The sequence below is a fragment of the Anser brachyrhynchus genome, assembly GCF_964034855.1.
Source record: "Anser brachyrhynchus genome assembly, chromosome: 25".
Taxonomy (NCBI): domain Eukaryota; kingdom Metazoa; phylum Chordata; class Aves; order Anseriformes; family Anatidae; genus Anser; species Anser brachyrhynchus.
The window spans coordinates 2,239,765-2,262,751 of NC_137718.1; the positions used below are offsets into that span (position 1 = coordinate 2,239,765).

A 22,987-nucleotide genomic window follows, 5' to 3' on the forward strand; every position below is an offset into this window, starting at 1 on the left:
GGACCAAATAAATAGCAGCACACTTTGGCAAGGAGGGAGCCAGGAAAGCTTTCAAACCAAGACAAGCATCCAGTGATGCAGGCAGCACAGCTGATCAATGGGATCCTGCCTCTCCAGCTCCCAATCTATGCACTTGTTTCTTTTATGCAAGAGCTCTATTAAACGCTACAGAGAAGTAAAATTGGAACATGGTCTGAGGCAACACATGGGGAATTAACTGCCTGTGCCTGAATTCCCAATTCATTTAACAAGAAGATGGTGGGAGAGGGAGAGACAACAAGCCCTGGGCTGCTTGGAAGGATGGAGCACCGAGCGGTGGGCCACACGTTCAGCCTGCTGCTCTCTGCTGCAGCCCCGACCACAGGGATGCAAAAGACTTCTAAGTCCTTTGCTTCAGTCCCTTCCACTGCTCAGCAGGATGCAAACAACCACCGAGTCTGACATGGCACTGGGGGAAAGGAAAATTGTTCTGACAATACTGCAGTAGTGCGGGTTCAGAGTGGCTGGTGCACATGCAGAAGCTTCTGCCCTTTGCTTCCCAATATTTCTCTGACCGATGCAAAGCAGCTGTTCTGCTGTTCAGCATCTTTCAGCTGAAAAGCTCTGGCAGTGCTCACACACTTATGGGAAACCTGAGAAAAACTTCTACATTTCCTGCTGGACACAGTTTTAGTCTAGGGGGAATGTTTATGGCCAAGTTATTCCGGCTGGAAGTAAAGATAACGAGAAAACCTGACAGCCCATTAAATCCAGAAGTAGGGCTGGGTGGGACTGAAACTCTGAAGTGCCTGCAGCAGTAAAAGTAGGAGATAATCTCCAACCAGGGCCAAAACAGCAGTTTTTGCTATAAAAAAAAAGCTCGAGGAAAAAGGCTGGATTTCCCTCCAACTGGCTGTTTGTTATTGTACGTGGCACTGTGGGCAGAGGTAACAGCTCACGGGCATGTGAAATGACAGTCCCCACAATTAGTAAATAAAAAACAGTGATAAGCTCAGGCAGATATCAGGGTAGCAAAGTTTTCCAGGTAATCATTGTGTCTAACTTTACTGAGAAGGGGTGGATATGACACATTTGGACCCGGGCCAGATGCACCCCCTATTTTGGGCCTGGCCCAAGGTACCTGGCACCGCGTGGGACAGGGAAGGTCCAGGCTCTGCAAGTCCAGCTCTACGTGGAGGCCTCAAAATGATCCTTTTGTGGCCTCACAGGCGTCCTCAAGGCCTGATTTAAAGCCCAGTGCAGTCACTGAGAACGAATGTTTTTATCCCATGTCAGGTTCTCCCCCTGCCTTGTGCTCCCCACCAGTCGCTCACCTCTCCCGGACTGACGGACAAACGGCGGCAATAAATAACCGCCCCGTAAGCACGCTGCCAGCAGAGACAGACGAGGCTCTCTGACCGCAGCGGGCCCTTGCTTTCAGAGGGCACAGCCTTAGGCTTAAAGAATGGTGACCTGGTTCAGGAGAAGTGACGGTCCCGTACTTGTCTCCTGCAGGATTCTTTACGTGCATCTTCTCTTCTCCACATATGTTCTTTCAGGAAGCTCTGCCTGTGGTGAAGGCTCCTGCCTGGCACAGACACTTCAGCTGTGGAGGTCCTCCGTGAGCCTGGGGAAATCCCAGAAGGCAAGTTCCTCGTTCCCATCTTGGTGCCTACACTCCTCACTCGTTCCCATAGGAGAACAGCACCCTAAGCACCTCAGCAGGCACAAAACACCTCTTCCTTTCCCTGTTTTCTCCTGTCCCTCCAGACAGTCTGCCCCATTCACAGTCAGGTCAGGCTGTCATCACACTGGTAACAAACAGAGCTTGTCACGTGGACCATTTCCCCAAATTAATTCCTGCTCCAGAGCTGGAGAGCTCAGCTGCCCCCTCGGGTTTCACCTGGACAAGACCCTAGGCCCTTAACCCCCGCAATCTCTGGGCAGGGCTGTGGGTGTGCTGATTTTCAGAGAACCAGGGAGCCCCTGGTGCTGGAGCCCCCCTGCCTCCACCAGACCCAACCGGGCCTGCAAGGCCGCACACAAGCCACAGGAAGGGCTCTGCTGCCTGTTTAATCCTCCCCTTGGCGTCTTCTGAAACACATTAATGTAAAAGTGATTGGCAGCCTCCTTTATCACTGTTTGAAGTACTGGGAAGATAACAGCCACGGTGGCAGCACCTAAGGGCCTGTCCCTGGGCGCCAGCAGGTGACACCCGGGGCTGTGGGGACACGCGGGGCTCTGGGGGGGCCTCGAGATGCAGCCCAGGCAGCAGGCACCCCGTGCAAGGGTGCTCGGGGGGGCTCCGAACCAGCTTTCGACCATCCCAGGTTTGCACCCCTGCCACTCTGCAGCTGGGGGATAAAATATTTCACCCTTAGCAGAACATGCCACCATGTGGTCACGGCTACAACAAGATGAAGATGCCCTGTGTATAGGTTTCTGTACGCACCAGCAGAGATACGGTATATCTTATCTACTTTTTCATAAAGGAGTAACTATCTTTACACAGCCAAACTTCCGCTGTAACCATGTCTGCTATGCAGGTCAAGAACAGCACAAACAGATGTAACCCTCACATGTAGAACAGCCTCTAATTTATTGACCATGTTCTCCCAAATGACTAAACCTGCCAAATAGCTCACCTTCTACAGCTGCCTTTAGATTTTCCAGCAAATTCAGTTGACACTTAGGTATGGAAATTAAATCCCTAAATTTTCCAGGGTATGCTGCTTCCACCGCTACTACATCATCCCTAGTGCCTGACCTCCTTTAAAAAGGCTGGCTACCTGCACTGAAAAGTGTCCCCAGTGATTTGACAGGCTGGTTTTCTGTTTACCCACCACCATCCCTACCTGTCTTGCATTTTACTGCAGTAGCATGTGGGAGTCAAAGCTTGTAGTCACATCTGTTCCTTCCTTCAACAATAGATAAAGATGAAATGATCATAATAACTATTACCTATATGCTCAGATATTGCAGTAGCGAGTAACAAAAGAAAGTCTATAAACAAATCAGTCTAGGGGTTTTCATCTTCAGAGTTCCTCAAGTGCCTTGATACAAATTCTCTTTCCTTCAGTATTAGTAGCGCGTAGGTTTTTGATTCAGATCCATGCTTCTTGTGCTTTATACTGATTTTAATCAGTCTCTGCTGCATGGAGAAGCAGAACAGCCTCCCTGTGAAAACAAAGTTGCCACGTTTCCCTGTAATCTTCAGACAGGTTTTTGTTCGCATGTGAACAACCATTGTCAAGGGGGAAGCTGGAGTGAGGTTAGTGAGTGCTGCCCACGTGTTAACTGCCTCTGCCTCGAAGAGCAAATTTCTCAAATGCCAGGGGAGCTGCACCAGAGGCTGCCAAGGGTGTCAGGCATGGAGCCCCCAGAACTCAAACTGCAGAAAGAAACAAAAAGAAGTAAACAGTTTTTTAAAAAATTCAGATTAAGTTCTACAGCTCAGTATTTCCCTCAGTTTGGACATGAAATGCATGGCAATATGTGTTTTTCAATGAACTGCAATCATTATCCACACTAGTTCATTAATTCCTCAATTTCCAGTCTCAGTAAGATCTCTGAGATTTCTAGAAAAAATAATTCACCCTTTGGAGGTCCTTGACAAAACACTTCTAAGGACACAAGATGCCAAAAGCAACGGATGGCTCCAGGTGTGTCAGAGCAGGAGGGTGCCTGGCTCCGAGCCCTCTTCCCTGTCCTCCGTTAGGCAGAGCTTGGAGGCTTTTTCTGGAGGAGAGAGCTCAGCTCTGCTGCTTGGAGCTGTGGGCCTTGGGTCGGTGTCATTTTGGTGGTTTCCTTCCCTCACATCCCGAGTCCTGCATCAACATTACCATCACTCTGCATATGTGGTCATATACCCCTCGGCTGTGCCAAGCAGCAGAGAAGCAGCCTTCCCGAGCCGACTGCTCTCTCAGACCTACCAGGAGGTGAAAAATCTCCTGGTTCCAGCTCCCCAGAGCAGTTTCCCAAACACCGCAAAGCTGCGGCTGGCTGCGCACACGCAGGCTCGTGCCACCTTGCCAGGAAAGGTGTTTGGTGACACCGTGGCTTTGACACGAGAGCGATGTTTTTCTTGAACTCCTATCGAGCTCCTCTGATGCACACAGTGTCGAATCTGTTTGCGCTACTCCTGGGAACCATTATCGAAGAAAAACATATGCTAATAAGTGTTGTTGGTTCAGCAGTGTTTAAAATGCATGTTTTTTTCCTTTTGGTCAAAAGGTTCTTTTATCTGCCAGATTTTCAGATGCGCTTTGCTCATACTGGAAGACTTAACAAGATTTGAAATTTTATTGGCAGCCCTTCTCGATGGGCTGCAACCGCCCCATTAAGATGCAGCCAGCATGCTTCAGAGAAACTTGTAAGCGATCTGCTCCGCTCCCTCCAAGGCTTGCCTGGGAGCAGCTGCCCGTGTCATACAAAGTAGGGGAGAGAAGCTACCAAATTTCAAAAGCAGGCTATGGAAGTTTTCCCTTTTTTTAAAAAAAAAAATCAAAAATGTTGCTTTATAATGGCTGGATCCAAACCACATTGAATTCAAAATCCCCCTGGCCAGAGGAGCATCTCCATCACTCCCAGGCTCCGTCACCTTTCACAGCACTCAGGCTACAAACAAACCACAAGCAGCAGACCCAGGGGCACCCAGCCCTGGCCAGGCTCCCCAGCTGCTCCGCTCCATCCCATCCCATCCCATCCCATCCCATCCCATCCCACCAGGGAAGCCAACCTGCAGGAGCTGCTCCACTGGCAGAGCTTGCTTGAAACCAGACAGGGTTCGCAGCTCGGAATTAATGTTTTGGAACACAGTATTATTGGGCTGATTTTAAATAGATGTTTCCCTTCTCATTGGTAATAAAGTGAGCGGTGCTAAGAAAGCCAGAGGAAATGATATAAGCCCAGCCTGCTTATTGCTTTGGAAGCGTCTTTAAATATTTCCCTCCCACAGTCAGTGCTGGAATGTGAGGAGCAAATGACAGGCAGAAGAGAGCAGATGAATATCTATTTATGCAGGAAAATGAAATGTATGAATAGTTATTTTGAGGACAAATGTATTTTGACAGGTATCTAATTTCATTCTGTTCATAAAATGCACACGTACTTCCTTGCATGCTGGAGTTGATGGGTTTTTTGTTTGTTTTGTGGGTTTTATTTTTTATTCTTATTAGGGCATTTTTAGTTTTTGTTCATTTGTGGGTTTAGGTTTTTTTTTCTTTTTTTTTTTTTTAGTTTGCAATCTTTCTCTGTGGGTAGGAAAAATAAAAAAAATACATTTGTCAAGCATCACAAAGCGATTTAATGTCATCACAAATGTGTTTAAAAAATAAATCAAATATACCCAGACACTATTTATCCAGCACAAAACCGCAAATTAGCAAGGAGGTGCGGTGAGGCACAAACATGCGGGAAGGACCCAGGCAATGCACAAGAGCCCGCCGGTCTCCTGCCAGCTTTGTGCTCCAGACAAGAAAGCTGAGAGCCGAGTTTGTTGCAGTTTGTCCGGAGCAGCCTCAGCTCCGGTGCCGACCCTGCAGAGCCCGGGCCCCCTTCCCTGTTTTCTCTCCCGTGGCCTCCTGGGTGCACTGCCTGACATTTGCACGCTCGCACACATCACGGCACATTGCTAATACAAATAATTCCATAATGCAAATAACAGGGGTGGCTGAGCTACTGTTATAATCGTGTTCGTTATTACAGTGCTTAAACAGAACAAATGGTTTGACTGCAGGGAATGTTTTCTGTGCCTGCTTTCCTTTGAGACTTCTCCTCCAAAGAAATAACCCCCATGCACACAACCCCACCTCTGTTTAGAGGACAACAGACTGCTCCTCATTCCCAACAAATTACAGTGTCCAAAAAAAAAAAACAAACCACCAAGAGCAGAAAGGATGCTCGCCTTCACTAACAGCTGGTGAACAGAGCCGACTGCCCTCTTCTCCCCATGGGAAAGAAAGGGAGGAGGAAGGGACAGTCACCACGCGATCGACTTAGGAGAAAAGCATTGTAGATAGTAGATAAATACCAAAGCAGAGAAGCACAACCAACCTGCTTCTTTTCTCTCCAGCCTGCTCGCTGTCAGAGCCAAGCCATTCACTGATAGCTTCAAATCTTATTCCTCTGATATCAAGAGCTGATCATCTAGACCCAAGCTACACAAATGCCTCAGACTGGATTTCAATCTCTGCTTAATACATCTCTTAGCGGTGGTTATTCCACGGGTAACGCGTGAGAATTTCATGGCTTTTTAAGCACGACAAGGTAGCCTGGATGGATTTACTACCAGTGAAATATTGGCATTAGGAAGCTCAATCCAGCGAGCGATGCTGTGCGCTGCTGGTCTGCAACCCCGTGGAAGAGCGATCACCCAGGAAACAGGTTTTCTTCGAAGTTAATAAAAAAAAATGATTGCAGTAAAAGTTAATGACCAGATATCTGCCAGAAAAAAAAAAAATGCTTGGGGAACCAGTGGAGGACCCTGGTTTGGGGAAGGAAACACCGAACTTCCACCTACCCCAGCAGCACTTCAAAGGGGAGCCAGAACTTGCTACGTATCAGCCAACAGTGAGCTTGTGAACCTGGGCACCACCACTGTTGGCTTTTCCATCCTGAGTCCTTGGATGGAAGAAGGGGGCACAGGAGATGAGGCATCTCATAGGGCTTGGCTGGGCTGGAAGCAGCTGCATCTACATCGGGAGGTGCTCAGCCACAAAGCTCCTCCTCACGTGTGGGACACGGGGCACAAACCTCACCACTTCTGCTGAGTAAATGAGCGGCTTTTGCTCATCTCCCAGCCCGACCCCGTGCCTGCCTGGCTCCCATCAGTCCTCAGATGCCTACAGGCTGCCCCAGAGCAGCTTTCCTGCCTGGCTCCCCGTGCCCCCTGCACATTGCTGTGATTTCCCTGTACCAGGACGGGGCACCTTGGCCCGGCTGGAGCAGAGGCAGGGGCTGGGAGCAGGGGGAGCTGCTGCAGTAGGATGGGGTTGCTTGGCAACTTCGGCACCTGCGGCACGCTTAATTAGGATGCTCCGAGCTTCCCAATGATGAGGCTGCGCTTGGAAGGACTCCTGCCTGGCAGGCAGCGGCGGTGCCATGGTCCTGTCCAAGCACCAGCCCTGCCCCAGCAGCGTGGGGCTCCCTGGGTGGAGGGGAAGCCACGCAGCGACCAGCACAGCCCTGACAGCTGCTCTGGGCTCTGCCGGAGCAAAACACCATGGCCCTGTGGCCAGGCAGTGACCGCAGCCGGGCAGCACTACCTCCTGCTCGCTCCTAAAGCTGGAGTTCCCCTTCAGGCTCCTTCTCCTCCCTGGAGGGCAATTACTGCTCTCACCTGCAGCGCTGAGCTCCCACGAGGAGCTTTGAAGCTCACGGACCTTGTTCTGCTTTGCTACCGTAAGCCTCAGCAGCAGGTCTGCCCGGTTAAGCCAGCCCCGGCAGCCAGCGCTGTGCTCTTCACCGCTGAAGTTCAGCACGTTTTGGGATCCCCGAGAGCCTGTGGCTGGAGGATGCACGTCCTCCTTGCAGGATGCTATCAGCACGTCTGCGCTGCTGACAGAAACATGCTTATTTCACCCACATAGCCACGAAACGCTCCAGATGGACAATCAGTCACTCCTACTCCTCAGGAATGATACAGATTACTCTCCCCTTCTGGGTTTAATGCTTAATCCCAAACATTTATCATATTCCACTCCAAGCCTCCTACTTCTGCGCCTGTTCATTCTTCCCAAAAGCTGCTTTTTCTTTAAAATCATCCTACAATTATCTTCTGCAGTAGCGTCTCCAGCTGGTACCTTCTGTTACGTTATCCTGTGCATCGTGCGTTCCCCCAAGTAAACGCCTCAGACCTCTGGGGCAAGAACTCTCCCCTCCTGGTGCAGGGAAAAGGATAATTATGACATCCTCGGCATCACAGCATGCCCTGAGCTGCATCTGGCAGGTAGCACACTTCAAAGAGATGCAAAGGAGGTTTCGCTGTTCCTGGCCTGAAGGGAACCATCGCTTGGAGCTGACTTAGCAGCCCTCCTTCGCCCAGCCACGCCTGCAGGGAGCAGGAGAAGGGAGATCTGCTGGGGCAGCTGCCCAGGGAGACCTCATTTGGATCTCAATCCCACCCCCAATTTTCCATTATGTTCCCTGCCTTCATTTGCTTTTGGGGCCATTTCCGCTCAAGAATCAACAGGAATTGGATACGAGTGAGACCAAGGGATGTGTATTTCTGGCAGATGCAATCCCTCTGACCCTGCAGGAGCAGCTGCAGTGTCAGGCAAGGGCACGTTTCCCTCTCCCTCGCCAGGAATAGGAACACAGAACAAATCTGCGGCTTTGTTTACAGGACAGCATAGCCCTGTGCAGCTACCGCTGGATGGCCTCGCGCAAGTTTTATTGCTGTCCTTTAACGCAAAGGCTTCCAGTCTGAAAAGCACAGAAACCCAGCCCACCCGAGAGACAATAGCTGCAGAAAATAACCGCTCCCAGCCACACGAGCTGCAGAAGTGACCCCACAGGACGCTGGAGGGGATTTGGGGCTCTCAGCCCAGGGCAGCCCTGCCGAGGAGCAGCAGCAGCAGCATTTCTGATGGATTTTCGGTGCAGCCCGTATCAGAAGAAGGGTCCGTGCTCCTCCGGCAGTCGCCATGGCTACAGCACGTCGCGTAGCAACGAGCCAAGCATCACCGCGGCATCTCTGCCTCTCCAAATCCCTTTCCCTTGTGTGCTCGCCCAGATGAGTTAGATTTATTCTCAGCCCCAATATAAACACGCGGCAGGGAACATCTACCTATCGATCGTGCAGCCAGACCATCTCCGTGAGCAGTGTGGAGGAACGAGGTGCTCCGGGCACCAGGGAAAGCACCAGGGCTGCCCAGGGCATATGGGGCTGACACAGCCTCAGGATAATTCCATGGGGATGGCCACGCTTCTGCAAATACAGATTGGAGAGCCCGTGTGCAATGCTGGGCTGGAACAGAGCCCTGCCACAGCTGAAGAACCACCTTTATACCTCTGAATAAAAATCCAGGAGTCAGTTCTTGTGCTAACCAGGGCAGGGCGCAGGGGCTTGCTCCACCTCAGCACTGGAGCCATGGGGCTGCACCCTGTGCAGAGGGAGGGAGCGCTTTCCTAGTGCAGGAAATTGTTCCTTACGCCCTTCAGAGCCTTTCAGCATTACCATTCCTGGCAAAAAAAGAACTTCTATTCCCCTTCTGGTCTGCAAGGTAACCAGCAAACATGGCTGGTGCTCAGGAAAGCAGTTCAGACTGTGCCAGGGGAAAAATTTGTTTACTCACTAATGCTTAAACCCACACCAGTGCTTACTCCGACACCCAGACACTGCCACACAGCAACCCTTGCGCTGGCCACAGAGGTTCAAGCCCCCCACCGCACACCCAATTCCCTGTGGTTTTGCTATTTTACCTCCCCAAAGGCTCCCATACATCCATTAGCCTGTTGGCATGCACTTGCAGTCAGTTGTGCACGCATGCCTGCATTCCTGCCTGCGTTCCCACCTGCAGCCTCGTGCTGCAAGGCTGCTGCCAGCTCCCCGTGCCCGCCAGTCCCAGGGCACATGGGAGCATGCTGCAGAGCAACATCCCGGCTCAGTCGCTTGCTATCTCAGTCAAGAAGCTACTGTAGGGTTTTTTTATTCAATTCTCCTGTTATTACTGCTTCTGTGCAGGGTTGTCTAAGCGGATACACTTCAAGAATAACGGCGAGCCTAGCATAGGTCCTACAGAGATCGTTTGTTTCCCCATGTGAGCTCACCTCTGCTGACCCCCAGCCCTCTCCGTATTTTTGTTCACTGTATTGACTCTTCCCGTCTGCCTTCTGTTCCCTGAAAAAGGGAGAATAAGGCTTTCTTCTGAAAGCTGGCTGTGGAGAACTGGTCGTTTTCCTTCATTTGCTGTTAGAGCAAGGGGATAGGTAGGGGCTGAAGTTCTGGGCCCCCGGTTTTTACACCATTCCTGTAAAGAAGTCCCGTCCTCGCAGGAGGTGTGGCTGCAAGGCTGCCAGCACAAATCCACCAGGCCTGACAAGGCCCCCCGAACACTCAGGCCTGGGAAGTTAAAAAAAAAAATAATAATAATACCAAAGTCATTCAAGAAAAAGTTCCCTTGCAGACCAACCTTCAGCTGTGGAGCTGAAATTTTCTCTCGTTTTTGCAGAGGCACCTAAAGCAGAAACCACACGGTCAGACTGAGTGCCCGGGGCGCTCAGCACTCCAGGCCAAACCTCCTGCTCTGTGCTGTGAATGCAAGCAGCAGAAAGGCCGCTCGGGGACACCCGGGGCCCAGCTGGCAGAAAAAGGAGGCTCTGAAAGAGGGAAAGTGTCAGAGGAATGAGGGAAGCCAGCTGGAGCTGGAGGGCTGAGGGTTCCCACTGGGAATGGGTGGCAGCTTGGGGCTGGCTTCAGCAGTGAGACATTGAGGTCTTGTGTGCGGTCAGGTCTTTCACACACCCTCCAACAGCACACCCTGAGCTCAGAACCGCACACAGGACAACACACCAAGCACCCATTGCCTCTCAGCCACGGCAAGCACACCAAAATCTCCTTTCACCACCCACTGCTGCAGATCAGGCTGCTCCTAACCCCACAGACACCAGCGGCAGCTGTGCTACCAGTTTCTCTGTGCCCAGAATTATTCCCATACTCGCCTGAGAGGCTTATTTTTCATTTTTTATTCCTCTCCTGTGACTACAGCACAGGCTCTGTGTGAGGCACTGCACAAACACACAGACGAGGCTCCCTGGGGAAGGGACAAGCAGCGTAAGGGCATCCTAGGTGATGCTAAGGCAATTACAAACAGCAGAGTAAGCTGTGCCCGCGAGCCTGCGTATGTATTTCACCAGCATTTCTGCAGCGGGGGGCAGGCAATTTGGAAAATTCAGCCTGATTCTCTTTGCAAAGCCCAAGGGGATCCTTGGCAGCACAACCTGCTGTCGAAGCACTGGATGCAATTATTACAATCCGAGCCGTGCTAACGCGGCAAGAATGGCCATATTGGGCCCAGCACCCATTGCTCCTGGTGTTGTCTTGAATGCGTGTTCACCGTGCTCGCCTTTGTGGTGTGACAGCCCCTGACAGACCCAGTTTGTGTCGTGCTGGCCCTGGCAGGCAGGCAGGGAATTGTGTCGCGCTGGAAGCGGCCGCGGGAGCAGCTTAATGAACGCCACCACCGCTCCTGCTGTGATAGCGGCCCCATCCTGCACCAGCTCCATCCCAATGCCATGTCACCAGCATCTCTGAATGCTTTCCGTAGAGGAACGGAGCACGTCAGGGGAGTTTAATAACACCGGGCTGCATCAATGTCAGCTCTATCTGTGCAGCGCACTTCCCATGTCTGCAGCTGCCACTCAACTTGCTCCAGCGCCAGAGACTCGGAAATCATTTTGTCACCATCTGGGAGCTGTTGTCACGGAGCTGGCACTTGGCTTGCCTCTCGCAGGTCACTCCAGCTACCTCCTAGCCCCCAGGATCTGAGGGACCCAGCGGCTTTTTTGTGGTTCTGATGGCTCAGGAGCAGGCACAGGATTAGGCGCTTGGCCATGAGATGGGCAGAGAAGCCCCGAGTCTCCATTGAGCTGGGAGACTATCCCTCATCGAACAACCATTCGGTTACGTGAGATGGAAATCCTAGACTGGCATCAAGGGGGTTTGTTTTGGCTTGTTATTTTTGTCATATGGATAATTCCCCTTATTTAAAAACAAACAAAAAGCTTACTAACCAACAAACAGGTGGCAAGGGAAAAATCTTGCAATAAATAGTTACTTGTAACTAATGAAATCTCCTGGGATTGGAGATATTTTTACTATTATGGGGAGTTTATCTGTAATTTTCCACTCTCCTAACGAGTGAGCTGCATTAAGACTGAGCTACAGCTATTGTTTAGTGCTTCCAGTTCCCCATTTTCACATTAAACCACAGCCTCTAGAAATCAGCACTGCCTCTATCTCATGATGACACAGATTAGTCGAGATTTTGAGCAATGCACAAAGCTCTGTGATTGTATTAGAGCCTTTCGATGTGCTTGGATTCAGGGGGTTATCACAAAGCTCCAGCCAAGCAGAGACACTCGAGCAAAGCAAACAAACCACCACGCAATCCCGTTAGAGCAGATTGCACGAGCAGCACAAAAGGGCAAGGAAAAAAAAAAAAGAGCAAAAACCAAGCTGCCTTTTTCTGAGGGCTGTGGTAAAACCCTACTCCGAGCAGCCCAGAACAATCAGGGCTTAATCCACAGTTAGTGGGGCTTGGAGAAATGATCACAGAGCTCATTTCTATGGGACAACCTTGGGTGCACAGCGCAGGGAGCCCTCCCCAGGGAAGCTACCTGAGCATTGGTGGAGACAGGTCATGGTTTGGGAGGTGCCTGCCTGAAAAAGAGGGGATGGGGAAGGAGGGAGAAGGAGGAGAAAGCAAAATCCATCCCGGTTGGCTCACCAGCGCCCCAGTGATGCCTCTCCAATGAGGACCACTTCCCCTCCAAGCACTGGTTGCCTTCTCTTTTGATAAGATCTGTGGCCAAGGTGACCTCTACACACCGGTGTGCCCCACACAACCCCTGCCCAATCCCCCAATTTCAAATGAGGGCAGGAGAGCAGAGGCATCCGGGAGGAAGATTTCCTCAGGCAGAGCAGCTCTGCACTAATGAGCTTGGGTGCTTTAGTGCTCATCTCCAAAATGGACTCGTTCAGGAAAAGTAAATATGTCAACTGAATTGCCAAACATGTTAAATATCCATTGTCTTGAAGTTCAGGTTTCACAACTGATATAAAACATGATGCATAATCCCCAGAGCCGGGCAGGATTTGTGACACCGCAGAATGCCACATTAAACCCGGAGCTCCTGGGCTAATGATCGCAAGTCCATTTTGCAGTAATGAATTGTTTGTTACAGAGCACGTCACAGAGCAGATGTCTCATCAGTCACTGCACCAGAGACGACAACACTCAGAGGCTCAAAAATCATTCCTGGATTATGGCACAAAATTATGAGGGGAGAGAGAGATGCGAGCGTTCAATCTCAATAAGAGCAGTGTTTCTGTGCTGCTCCACGCTTAACAGACAGCGCTTATCCAGAAAGCAATTGGCACAGTTTTCATTGCCTTGTGTATTGGGCTATAAACGCTTTAGACAAAGGCTTGGCTAAGTTAGATCTCGTAGAGCCAGCCCCAGTGCTCAGAAAGAGGAGGGAGAGGTGTTTGTCTCCAGCAAGCAGGGTGTTTGCTGAGACCACGCTCTCCTGGCCTCATCTGCACCACTTGGGCTCCCACTGGGCCCCGAGGAGGGGCTGCTGCAGGCAGCACACCAGCCGCTTCCCGAGGAGCTGAGAGCCAAGATGCAACCAAGTAAATAGATGCAAAAGAGCTCGTGATGTTTTCTCGCAAATTCACACACTATTATAGCTCCAGCTCCTTAATAATGCACACAGCTGCACGCAGGAGGTATGCCTTTAATTAACACACCCGAGCAAAGTAACAGCAACTGATACATGAGAATGAGCCAGTAATGAGCCCTCCCTACACCCTTCTCCCACAGACCTGAGCATCTTCTGCTGCGGTTCCCCACCTCCACGGGGAGCCCTGGAGGAGTCCCTGCCCTGCAGACCTTCTGGGGGAGCACCTGCCTGCTCTGCCTTCCCACCCTGCAAGGAGCCCCGACAATTCCTCTCCCTCAGCAGCTCCTACAGCTCAGCATCTCTCCTGCAGGCTGAAATTGGGCTCCTTTCCTCCGCCTCTGCTCTTGGAGGGAGGGCGAGGGCAGCTTGGCACCACAGCCGGATGAGAGGAGGTGCAGCGGGGCTCAAGCAGGGCCAGATGCTCGGCTGATGGAGATGTGATGCTGAGGGGCACAGCAGTCGCTTCCTACCTCTGTGTGACCTAAAGGAAGCCACGTACCCCCAGCACCCCCAGCCTTCAGCCCCAGCACCACCGAGCTCACACATCCCTGTGCAAGTTCATCCTACGTAGCACACATTCACACCACCTCGCACGCCTCAGCTGTGGTTCCCCTGCAATCCTGTCTTGGTTTAAAATCAGCCATCTGCAGCAGCTTTCTCAGCAGCACAGCATCAGGACAATCCAACCTGCACCTCCCTGCTCCCATCCTTCAGGGGCTGTTGTGCCTGCCTTCGGTCAGAGCTGAAGTTTCAGGGGAGCACCAAGCACTACGGGCGATATTTGTGTTGTCCTGTCTGCAGGAGGAGCACAACAGCCCTGGGCACATGAGGGTTTGGGGCTGACCGTGGGCTGGTGGGGACCAGCAGCTTTTGGCTAAAGCAGACGTGCTAAATAAATAATAATCATGACAAATACTGCAGGGAAGGGAAGGGATGGGGGAGAAAGAGCTAAAGCATCTAGGAACTGTTTTTCATTCCCCACATAATGCTTGGCTATTTACCTCAATCAGGACAGACATCTGCAGAGAAACATTTTTTCCCCTCCCCCAGTGAAAACCCTTTTTGATCAAGTTGAACCCGAATTTTATCTTGGATTTCCTGAGAGTTGAAATGGAAAAGACAGAGGGAGCACAAGGCTTTCTGCCACTCTTCAGGGTCAGAAAAATCTAGAAAGAAGGGAGAGGATCAGATCTCCACTGTGTGCAGGTACCGTTAGAGGTCACATTTACATTACTCAAATGACCAGCCTAAGCATGCAGTATCTTATGGTGTTCCAGGGAGGAGAAGGAAGGGGCAGAGAGGTCAGATTTCTTTAATGCAGACTTTTATACCAGCACAGAACACCGTTGAACCTGAGCTTCACATTTCCATCCGTCCTTTTACCAAGTTTTCCCCACACTGCTGCCCTCCCCGTGCCCCTGCAGCCAGCTAGCTTCCAACACCTTGCTTGCCCAGGCACCCCTCTCCCTGCTCCTCTTCCTTGCAATACAGCATGAAATAAAGTCCCTGGCTGGCACATCTGGCTCCTGAGCAGACCCGTGCCTGTCCCTTGGAGGCACACACACACACCTGTGTGTCCTGGCTGAGCCCCGAGGCTTCAGGGAATGGCACTGCTGCCTCGGGGTTAGGCAACAGAGAAGCAAAAGTCAAAATAAATAAATCAGACCCTTAATCACTACTTCATGAGCAGCATTACCAAACAGTCATTACAGCTGGATTTTCCCTTTCCTTCCACAGAGCAGAGATCAGCTTTTTAATATACTTAAGAGCACCCATCGCAAGGCAGATTTGCTGAGTGTAATTGCATGTCTGGGTATCAGCTGCCTGCCTCACCAACACGCTTCTACATCATCAACAACAAATGGAGAATTTTCCAAACAAGCCAAATGAGCCCAGAACACACACCCCTTCCCCTGCAGCGCTCTGCTTCCAGGGACAGCATCCTTCAGGCAGGACCTCTACAGCCATTTCACGCTAAGTAGCGTAGAAAAAAAAAAGCTGTAAAAGCTCTGCTTGCTGCAACACTCACCTTTCTTGGAAATCAGAAACTAACTGGGAAGTTTACACTTGGCCAGGTAATAACTCATGCTGACAGCTGCTTGGTATGGAGCCTCTGCTGGTGCTGTGCACAGCCCACCCAGCTCAGCTCCAGCCTGGGCCATAAATCACGGCTCCCACCTGAGCGGGGCCGCACGCTGTGCCTGCTTGATGGAGGCATGTCTCTGTGAGACCCCTGGGTGCCTGTCCAGAAAGGGACGTGGATATCGAGCCCAGTTCTCCTTTCAACCCACCACACTGCTTCCGAGTTTTTTCTTCCTCCTTGTGCTTTGGGACCAACAGGTCAGCAAAACAGAACTAAATAGGGGAAGGTTTTTAACCAATATTAAATCCTTCTGCTACATCCATCCTATTGTAAGGCAGCGAGCCTTTCAGCACATCTGTCTTGTTGACATTTTATGCTCCCACCTTGTCAGCCCCCCACAGAACTTGGCTGGGGCTGAGGAAATGGGCTCCTCACGGCAACCAGCAGAGGCTGCCCCCGGACCTGCTGCCCCAAGGGGTTTTGCTTGGCGCTCTGCTGCCCTCAATGCATCAGCTCAGCACATGCCTTACAGCACGTGTCCAAGCAGCCCAGCAAACAGAGCATTTGCCCCTCATGAATCATCGCAGAGCAACTCTAAAGCCACCATGGGATTATCATTGTGTTCTCCGTCCCTCCCAGTGGCTGCGCAAAGACTGAATGATAACACATTTCTCATAAGCATTCATATACACACCTATAGAAATATTGCTCAATGAAGGAGATTTACAACACACACCTTCAACGCTCTTTGGCCTTGCTCCCATCACTGATCACCGGCAAAGGTCTCCTTAGATTTCAGCAGTGCAGGACAGGACTCCAAGTAATCCTGGGACCCTCTGGTTAAAATGGGATTTAGGTCAGGCCTTGCTGCATTCAGGCTTTTAAAGAGAAACTTTTCCATTACCGTGTTCCACCTAAGGCAGCAAAATGTAACGCAGCTACCAGGAAGGAGCAATAATAGCAGAGGGCCTATTTTCGCCAGCCAGCGGGAAAGAAAATGCAGGCAGCCAGCATGTGCCTAATTGGAAAAGCCTTCACATTTTGCAGTGAGCCTTATTCTGGAGTGAAACAGGACTTCTTGAGAGATTGGACAGCCCTGCTGACAGACAAAAGCGTGGCCTTGCTTCTTACCTCTGTGCAGTACCTTCTAATAACAAGCTGTCACTGAACGTTAATATTACCTAAAACATTTTAATGTTTACAGCCCCTCACGTTATCACATTATTAGGATTTTGTGCAAGTTTGTGGTTGGTTGGTTTCCATTGTTTGTTTCTGATGCTGAATAGCGGAGCAATAAGGTGCATCCAGTGACAGGTTCCACCACCGCGCAGCATCATGGCACAAAAAAAAACAATTAATCAGGTTGTTGGAATAAGACAAATTGTTGCAACATAAACCTGCTAGAGATTACCAGAGCATTTCGCTAATTCTTTCATTTTTATGAACAGCAGTCTCTCTTCCCTTCAGAAGCTCTTACAGGGGTTCAGCCTCACAGAAAGACTCCTTAATCCTGATCTAATTGCCTGCCTTTCCCACTTACTTGCTCATCCTCCGGCTGCCTCCATGGGGTTTTGGTAGCTCGTCTTTGTGTCTAGTCGGCACAAAACCCCCAGAGGCAAAGCTGTGCAAGATCAGCAGACTCTTCATTTCTCATTGCTGTGACCTCTATCAGTACGCAGACTCAAGCCAACATTGCCAAGACTTGGATACAACAAAATCTGCAGCATATTTAGTTCACGTAATTCACTTTAAAGCAGAAAGAAAAAGCATTCTGTATACATCTATCCACATTTTACAGCCAAGCTCCTGCTCGTGTCTTGTCTCACTTGAAACAAAACAATACAACAGCTCGGCAAGCTGAAAGACCTAACTCTGTATCCTGGAGTTTACGCTGTCCAGGTAAGCGATTGCTCATTTGGTTCTGGTTTCCTTCCACCCTAATCCCATTGCAGTTTTGGTGTGGGGCTAACAGAAGCGCAAGGCATCGTGCTTCTGATTCACAGGGCTATTATGGAGGTTAAACTTCAAATAGGGGTTTCCTCCCTGTGATTACATCCGGGTTAAACATTAATACATCAGCACAATATCTTCCCAGCAAAAGGAGGTGCAGGGTCAGTACACCGATAGCCCCATTTCCTTTCACCCTAGAGGGCCAGTAAAGAAGCCTTGCTGTGCCACCGTTCAACACCTTGTCGTGCGCCATCTCCGCAGCGGCTGCATTTTCTACTTCATCCCAACACTCAGCTAACACACGATGCACAATATAGGAGAAATTACTGTCCTCCTTAATTTCTCTCTACATTTTCTCATAGGTCATGCCAATATTCCTTTCTCCCAGCCTCGTCTCATTGTATTCCTTTCTCCCAAGGCCCGTCTTCCACAAGCAGGAGAGGCCCTGCTCTGCCCCGCGTGCTGGGCAGGAGGCCGGCCTAGGCCACATCCCTGGACTTCTGGGCAAGCACCAAGCCATTTTTGTCTATAACAGCTTGGAAAACCTGGAGACTTTCATGGAAAGTGTCACTATTGTGAAATCCTTGCTTGATTTTTTTGTTATTCACTCAGCAATATCGCTCTAACAAACTCTATTTCCTTTTCAAATCCTCTCCTGCTCCTGACACCCAGGATACCAGCCAGGGTCCTCCACCCCTAATATATTTTGGGTCTTCCTGAGGCATCTCATGCTGTTGTACAACAGCTGCTCTATTGCAAGTGTGGAGTGGGGCTATTTTTAGCTGTATTATAGCAAAAGGAAGCTACAAGGAGGCAACCGTCTACATTACAGCCTCAAGAGCTCTTCCCAGACACGAAGCCATTGTCTGCATCAATTCCTTTATTAATCTGAGTGGGGTATTTAGACCAGCAAACGTGTGTACATGCACTCTTAGAGTTCCTGCTATCTTCAGCTTAGCTAGACCCATTTAATTACACACATTAATATGAAATAAGGCTCTTAAGAATAAAAAATTCCTTCTGATGATCATTTTTCAGGTTCTAAGACAGAAAATGCTACATTTTAACAAGCAGAATTAAAAGAGGAAAAGAGCTTTCCAAAGTTGTAGATTATGAAGGAAAACGCAAGCAGCTGTAATGACTGGGACAGATGCAAGTTCTGATGCACTTTGCTGTTCCAGTTGTGCTGGTTATGCTTATATTGGTCTGGTACTATAGGCCAATTGTTATGAAAGACAGCACCAGAGCATGCAGGTTGATGACAGCACCTATATCAGCTACAGACAGAGAGGAACAGGCAAGGAGCTGGGCTCCGTGGGACTAACAGGGAAGCAGCCTCACAGTTCAGGTCAGCCCAGGCACCAGATCCTCCTGGGGTGGATTTAAGGGAGATGCAGTTCTGGAAAGCACTGTCAAATGAGTCTCAAGCAATAAGAAAAAGCAGCTTTGCAGGGAAGCAGTCACATGTTTTTATGCCTTAACTTGGCTCATTTTTGAGCTCTTTGATCCTGTGATTTTATTTTGTCTATTCCTTAGCTAGAATTATATGCTGGAAAACACTAATAACCTGTTCAATATCCTGATTGATGAGTAAAGCCTTATAAACGGCATAAAAACCCTACACCATCCACTCACCATCCATGTCTGTGCTGCGTTCAAGTCACGATCTAGGGACTCTGAGATCCAGCAGTCACATTTCCCAAACAAACCAGGGAAATGGCTCCCTAGCAATAAATGCAATAAATACTGATCACATCCAGCTGAGGCCAGGGTTGCTTTGCTGATGAAGGATTTCAGCTGTTTTGAGGTCAGCCTTAAAGATTAATTAAAAAAGAAAGAAGAACCTTCCCATACTCGTTTCACCAGGAAGAAAAAAGATGTTGGCTACTTTTTTTTTTTTGAAGTCATCCTCAGTGAGCTCTGAGGAGGCCCAGCTATATGCCTATTTTAAAATGCAGATGTATTGATGAGAGAGCTTCGCAAACTGATGAGCTGGAGAGATGCGTATCCAACGCTGGGAGCAGCTGACTTGCTGGAGCTGACTTTCCTCCCAGCTGCTGAGATGTGTCTTTACTCCTAAGGACCTAGTTAGAGACAGATCTGTCACAGAATCACTGACAGCTCTGTAGATTTCCTACTTTTCTCTTTTTGCTACTTCTGGTTCCTTCTCTAGACACTTACCACCTCTTCTTCCAGAGGGCTTGGTTGAGAGCTTAAAGCCTTTGTTATTCTTCTGCAACCCATTAAAAAAGATCCCACTTCTTCAAGTCATCCACACAGAATGATCAAAGTCTGACTCAAACGTCTAGCGTACAAATCGTAATAATACCCCAGGAGATTCTATCCACAGTACTAAAAACAGAAGACCCAAGATGCAAAATGCTACTGAAAATGTCTGTAAGAGAAATCTGGCAAAAGAAAAATCCCATCCTATTTGTCCAAACTTGGACAGACAAGCCTTTAGAGAATTCTTGTCAGAGGGAAGTTGTGCAAGACATTTGCAATTATACATTACCTACTTGCTTTTAAATTATAATGGTGCCAGAAATGCTTGATCTACAGCCTGTACATTCTCTGGAAAATGTTTTTAATGTAACAAGACAAGCAATCTATCAAGATGTTAGTGTAAACAATTTATCCTTCATAAGTATTTTTGAGGCGGAGGCAGAACAAAAATAAAAGAGAGACCAATGGCTTTTCAGTCAATTTAAAAACATACTGCTTTTCATAGCAAGGAAAGACTCCCTGGCATGGAGCTTGCAGCAAAGACTCACTCCCTGTGATGGAGACCATTTTAAACAGGACTGGAGAAACCCAGATAAGCCAGAACTGAAAACGCTTATATGAGAAAAAGGTACAATTCATCCCTCTTCTGAAGCTAACAATACATTGGACTCAATTAGGCTTCCAGGCTGTATTCCCATCACCAATAATGGTGTTTAAAAGAGAAGCTTCTGCTGCTTCTCCTGTATGTGCTGGTAACCTCCAGGGATCTCAACCTCAGTCTCCTGTTTGCGCCTAGAAGAGCCTCTGGGCAGGTGGGTTTCCCTGGAAGAAAGGTTGCAGAATCTGCCTTTTCTGATATATTTCGGGATGAGCAATGGAGGAGGTGATGCCCTGGCCATTCTCTGGGTAGCCCTAAATACCAAAGCTGCGTGTGTGGACAGCTGGGCCAGCAAGCTCTGTATGGCCATCAGGAAAAGGAAGACCCACTCTGCTTCAAGTAAGATTTTCAGAGACAAAATAATTGCAAGGCTTCGGACTTCAAACTTCTTGCAGCAAATGTCACAGGAAAATGCAAGCGCACGATAGTCATTGGAAAAATTCACGCTCAACTGCAAAGGGTTCGTCAAAAGCCACTGAAGCAATTGCTCCTTGATTTGTTGCTCTGTGTTTTCATTTAGTTTTCCCAACAACAGCAGCACTGAATATCAGAGCCACTGGCCCATGAAGAAATACAAAATTGTAAGAAAGAGAAGCGGAATACATTCCTCCCTGCTCGTGGAATGGCTGATCTGAGAAACCTGTGCTGGGGAAGGCAGACGAGGGGCAGCACAGGAACGGATAGGGTCTAATCAGAGATGGCAGGGAGCCGCCCCATCCCTGCCTCTTGGTAGCCCACAAAAAATGCCCTCTTCCAAAGCACGCCTGCTTGTGGCCACAGGTGCCATTCATACAGAAGAAGCAGCAGGCCCTGGCGTGCCCCCCAGCACGGTGCCCTCGGGTGGGGGTTTCCCTGGCAGAAAAGCCATGGTCTGCGTTTGCTGAAATCTTCCTTCAGGAACCAGAGGCAACGAAGGCTGAGGGACGTGACCGAGCTCGTGCAGGAAGGCTGTGTCAGAGCAAGAAGCTGAAAAAAATATCCCTAAGCGGCGTCTTCCCCATCCTACCCGCAGCCCCCCCTTGCACCAAGGCTTCTCCTCACCCCAGCGGCGAGCTTTGCTGCGGAAAGTCTGCTCAACCTGGCGCTTCATTTCACTTCTCATCAACCCCACTTCTGTCCTTTTAAGGCTCCTGCCCAAAGCACTGAGGAGCGACAAACATCCGCCTTTCTTCCCTCCCTGTTACTGTTCCAAAGCCGACTGACTCGGCACCACCGCGGCACGGCTGTAAAGCGGGCGGGACGGGCAGCCCCGGCGGGGGGAGCGGGGCACGGCTCACAGCGGAGCCCCCCCAGCATCCCCGCAGCCCCCCCCCACCCCCCCGTGCCCTTCGCGGCCCCCTCCTCACCACCTGGATCCCCCGACCCCCGGCTCCAGCTGCGGGCTGCCACCGGGGGCACGGCTCGGAGCCCGGTCGAGGGTCGCCACCTGGTGGCACCGCGGGGAGGGCCGCGGCCTCCCCCCCACACACCGCTGCCGGGGCCTGGGGTGTCCGTGCTGGCCCTGGCAGGGGAAATTTGGGGGCTCTGAGCTCGTGCAGAGTCAGCCCCATCCCCAAATGGAGGGGGAGAGGTGTAAAATGTTTTTCTTTCCGTCAGTGGGTCCCAAAGCGTTTGGGATGGCCAAGGGGGCCGGGTTCCTCCCTGTTTTACCCAAGGGGAAACCGAGGCCGGGAGGGAGGTGTGTTGCTGTTGTGGTTTAACCCGGCTGGCAGCTAAACACCACACAGCCGTTCGCTCACCCTCCCCCCTCCCTCTCTGGGATGGGGGAGAGAAACGGGAAAGTGAAGCCGGTGAGTTGAGATAAAGACAGTTTATTAAGACAGGAATATAATAATAACAATAATAATAATAATAGTGATAATGGTAATAGTATTAACAATAATAATGTGTAAGAAAACAAGTGATGCACAATGCAATTGCTCACCACCCGCTGACCGATGCCCAGCCTATCCCCGAGCAGCCGGCCCCCCACCCCGGCCAGCCACCCCTATATATTGTTTAGCATGACGCCAGATGGTATGGAATACCCCTTTGGCCAGTTTGGGTCAGCTGTCCTGGGTCTGTCCCCTCCCAGCTCCTGCTGCACCCCCAGCCTGCTCGCTGGCAGGACAGAGCGAGAAGCCGAAAAGTCCTTGGCCTGGTGTAAACACTGCTCTGCAACAATTAAAACATCAGCATGTTATCAGCGCTCTTCTCATCCTAATCCAAAACATAGCACCCTACCAGCTACTATGAGCTACTTAACTCTGTCCTAACTGGAACCAGGACAGTTGCTCAGCCGGAGGGACAGGGATGGACCTGGGGCTGTCCCTGGCTCACATCCTCCAGCCAGAACCCCTCGTCCCCGGGCTCCTCACCCTGCAAGGCACCCACCAGGAGCCCTGCACGTCCCAGACCCCAGGAAACTGGGGCCGGCACCCCCAGCCTGGCGAGCGAGTTGCCATGGCGATCCTTGGGTGATGCAGCACAGATAGAGAGGGGCGGCGAAAAGGACTGTAATTAATTTAAGGCATTAAGAACAATTAGCGTTTACTAAACTGAGTTTATTGAAAGAAGGAAACAAAGCAAACAAATCGGATTTTTAACCCATAAAATAAGGAAGTCTGCTCTTTCTAATGCAAATAATGCTCCGTGGAGAAAAGAGTGCACAGGAAGGATAAACTGCATTACCAACCATATACAAA

The 22,987-nt window shown here is 50.2% G+C and overlaps 1 long non-coding RNA gene across 6 annotated transcripts in view; it reads right to left on the bottom strand.

The window, feature by feature from the left end:
- The window catches only part of LOC308182731, a 28,261-nt gene extending 6,290 nt beyond the window's left edge, over positions 1-21,971 (bottom strand). The window contains exons 1-3 of one of the 6 annotated variants that reach the window (XR_013942051.1): positions 21,650-21,971; positions 16,206-16,305; positions 1,314-3,370 (exon numbers count right to left, since the gene is read on the bottom strand). This is a non-coding gene — a long non-coding RNA (uncharacterized lncRNA). Of the gene's footprint in view, positions 1-1,313; positions 3,371-16,205; positions 16,384-19,054; positions 19,591-21,649 lie in introns of those variants that run through there. The other 5 variants (XR_013942054.1, XR_013942055.1, XR_013942056.1 and 2 more) reach the window with 5 other exon arrangements.
- Between the last annotated feature and the right edge of the window lie 1,016 nt (positions 21,972-22,987).